The sequence below is a fragment of the Chiloscyllium plagiosum genome, chromosome 11 (genome assembly GCF_004010195.1).
Source record: "Chiloscyllium plagiosum isolate BGI_BamShark_2017 chromosome 11, ASM401019v2, whole genome shotgun sequence".
Lineage (NCBI taxonomy): Eukaryota > Metazoa > Chordata > Chondrichthyes > Orectolobiformes > Hemiscylliidae > Chiloscyllium > Chiloscyllium plagiosum.
This window is the reverse complement of record NC_057720.1, coordinates 21384092-21387632: the sequence shown is the minus strand read 5'-3', so window position 1 is coordinate 21387632 and position 3541 is coordinate 21384092. Positions and strand designations below refer to the sequence as shown.

The following is a 3541-nucleotide window of genomic DNA, read 5'->3' as shown; positions in this document are numbered from 1 at the left end:
TACAATTTTTGGCAACTTTTAGCCTTTTCTACTGGTGCACACTTCATTTTAAATGCTCTGTTCATTCCTCACATGATCTAAACATTGTTACTCTTTTTGCTAACTAGACCGGTTGTCCATTTTTTCCATTTTTGTTTGCAACTTCCCTTATTTAGTCCCTTATCCCTACTATTTATTGTCAAGCCCTAGTTATGTGACTTGCTAGAACATCAGCTTCAGCACAGAATAGATGAAGACCTTTCCGATGGTACAGTTCACAATTTCTCCAGTACTGGTGACACTGCTCCTTGAATCAAAACCTATTTCTTCCACAGCAATCTGTGAGCTACCCATTCAATTCTCTAATCTTATTTATCCAAAATTAATATGCTCATGGCGCAGGTAATAATTATTATCTGTTAATTTAGAATATCCTTTATTGTCATGTATACCCAAGAACAGAAGTACAGTGAAAGTTTTTTAATGTCCCCTGTTATGGCACCATCTTAGTTATAAGTGCAGAGGTACAAATCTTAGACACAAAAAGAGGAATAAAAAAGAAAAATTGTAGCATTACTTTACAGTGATTCGTAGTATAAGTTAGAAATAAGACCGAGTTAAAAGAGTAGACATTACAGTCAGATAAACAAATTACAAATAAACATTACGCTTCAGTAGCTCAGCACAAGGACTTCCACACGTGGTCTGACCACCTGGACTAGACTAGACCCAATACAACAACCATCTCTGTTCTGTTCTGTTCCATGCCTCCAGTCCGCTCCACACTGGCTCTCAGCTGCTTCCCTGTGCTGGCCTCTGCTCCAGGATTCACTTCTGTGCACTGGCCTCTGCTCCAGGACTTGATTCCCAGTGCTAGCCTCTGCCCGGGACTTGCTCCCTGCTCCGGGATTCGCCTCCAGGACATTGCCAGCTCCTCCATTCCCTTCCGAGTAAGTCCAAGTCATTAATTGAGAAAAAAAAATGCAGAAAGGAGGGAAATAAAGAGGAAAAAAAAAGAAAAGGGTGGAGCAGTGGAACTTTGCCTGGACCGTCTTACCCTGCCGCCATCTTGCACAGAGCTGGAATTCTGCTTTCTAATTTTGCCCCGAGCTGCTCATTCCTCCTCAGCTCAAGCTCTCTTCCAGTCCACTCTGTGTCACTAGGACCTATATGTGGACCATATCAAATGGATCCTTCCGGTCCCATGACAAATTTCTTCCCAGCTTGCAGCAGACATCCTAAATCTTTCACCTTCTGCACTCTTGGTGTCAACTGTACTGACACCTTCTGCCACTAGTTGGAGCTCCCGTGCCTGACATTTTCACAAAATTAGCTCAGTTTTCATTTGAATATAGCAACGAAGCTCCTTAATTTGTTTGCCTTAAACGAGACGCAAAAAGATTTTATAGTTTGTGGCGTCAGAAGGGCTGGCTCTAGAAAATAGCCCTGAGCCCGCGTTGGATTGTCTACCTTCTTCCTCCTGATCGCCTCCCATTGCTCTAGATGTGCATCCAGGCCTTAGCATTTGGCCAAATTTCCTAATGCCCTATTAGCTGGGTGGAAGGGTGAGCTGTGAGGAGGATGCAGAGATGTTGCAGTGATTTGAACAGGCTAAGTGAGTGGGTAATGCTGATAAATGCAGTATGTGGATAAATGTGAGGGTATCCATTCTGGTGCAAAAATAGGAAGGTGGATTTTTAGATTAGATTACTTACAGTGTGGAAGCAGGCCATTCTGCCCAACAAGTCCACACTGACCCTCCAAAGAACAACCCACCCAGACCCATTCCCCTACACCTAACACAATGGACAATTTAGCATGGCCAATTCACCTAACCTTCACATTTTTTGGACTGTGGGAGGAAACCGGAGCAAACCCACGCAGACACAGGGAGAATGTGCAAACTCTACACAGACAGTTGCCTGAGGTGGGAATTGAACCCAGGTCTCTGGTGCTGTGAGGCAGCAGTGCTAACCACTGTGCCACAGTGCCATCCATTCGATTTTTATTCGAATGGATGTAAATTGAGAGACAGGCATGTTCGATAAGATCTTGGTGTCCTCCTGCACAAAAACACTGAAAGTAAACACAAAGGTGCAGAATAGCAAAGAAGGCAAACTGTATGTTGACCTTGATAGCAAGAGGACCCAAGGACAGGATACCTTACTGCAATTATACAGGGCAGTGGAGAGGCCACATCTGGAATATTGTGTGCAGTTTTTATCTCCTTATCTGAGGAAGAATGTTCTTACTAAAGAGGGAGAGCAGCGAAGATTTACCAAATTAATTCCTGGAATGGCAGCAGTGATGCATGAGAGATTGATTTAGGTAGGATTGTATTCACTGGAGTTTGGAAGAACGATGGGGGATCTCACAGTAAGTAGCAAAATTCTAACAAAAATGGACAGGTTTCATCCAGGAAGGATGTTCCTGATGGTGGGGGAGTCCACTACCATGTTTTACAGTTTAAGGATAATGGATAAAACCTTTAGGACTGAGATGGGAAGAAATATCTTCACCTGGAGAGTGGTGAGCCTGTGGAATTCAATACCACCAAAAGTGATTAAGGCCAAAATATGTTGTGTTTTCAAGAAGTTGATAGATATAGCTGTTGTGGCTAAAGGGATGAAGGGAAATGGGGTGAGGGCAGGATTAAAGTATTGAGCTCAATGATCAGCCATGATTGTAATGAATGGCAGAACAGGTTTGAGGGGTTGAATGTGTTCATTCAGTCATAAAGATGAGAATTGATTGAAAACAATTCATATTTGGTAATTGTGTCACAGTTTTGTTTCAAGCCACAAAGGTTTGAAAGACATACTCCACTTTATACCAAGATAATATTCAAGCTTTCATTGGGATAATGCGATCAAAGTATTGCTTGCAGGATATTGGCCAGAAGTGAGACAAAGGCTAAGATGGGTTTCTTAAGTAAAGGACCAAGTTGAACAAGATGCTGGTTAACACCATCGTTTGTAAATGTTTGACTAAATAATTCATACAGCATTTTTTCTCAATGCTTAGTCAGCTTGGGTGGTGTGGTGGCTCAATGGTTGGCACTGCTGCCTCCCAGCGCCAGGGACTTGGGTTTGATTCTACTCTTGGACAACTGTCTATGTGGAGCTTGCACATTCTCTGCCTGGGTTTTCTCTGGGTTCTCTGGTTTCTTCCAGTAGTCCAAAGATGTGCAGGTGGATTAGCTATGGGAAATGCAGGGTGATGGGGTAAGGGGGTGAGATGCCCTTCAGAGGTTTGGTGGAGAAACAAAGGGCCAAATGGCTTGTTTCTACAGTGTAGGGATTCTATTCTTTCAGTGGTCACACCTAACTAAAATTCCTGATATTTATTGGAAATTATCTTTGTTGCAATTGAATTATCAAGATATGACAGACAAAATATCAATGAACAGAATAGTTAATGTGTATAGGTAAAAAGTCCCAAGTTTGGCACCAGGTTTCAGATCTTCCTAGCTTTTGGAGTCCTTCACACAGATTTCATGAGAGAAATGGTTTATTTCTGAGCCTCTCCCTTGAAAGTGGCCAAGAATGTTCCTGCCAGTTTT

At 42.6% G+C, this 3541-nt stretch overlaps 1 long non-coding RNA gene across 1 annotated transcript; it reads right to left on the bottom strand.

Moving 5' to 3' along the window:
- Positions 1–444: 444 nt before the first annotated feature.
- Positions 445–1246, bottom strand: LOC122554207. Its single transcript, XR_006312929.1, has 2 exons — positions 1037–1246; positions 445–922 (listed from the first exon to the last, which is right to left on the bottom strand). It is a non-coding gene; the product is annotated as an uncharacterized LOC122554207 (long non-coding RNA).
- Between the last annotated feature and the right edge of the window lie 2295 nt (positions 1247–3541).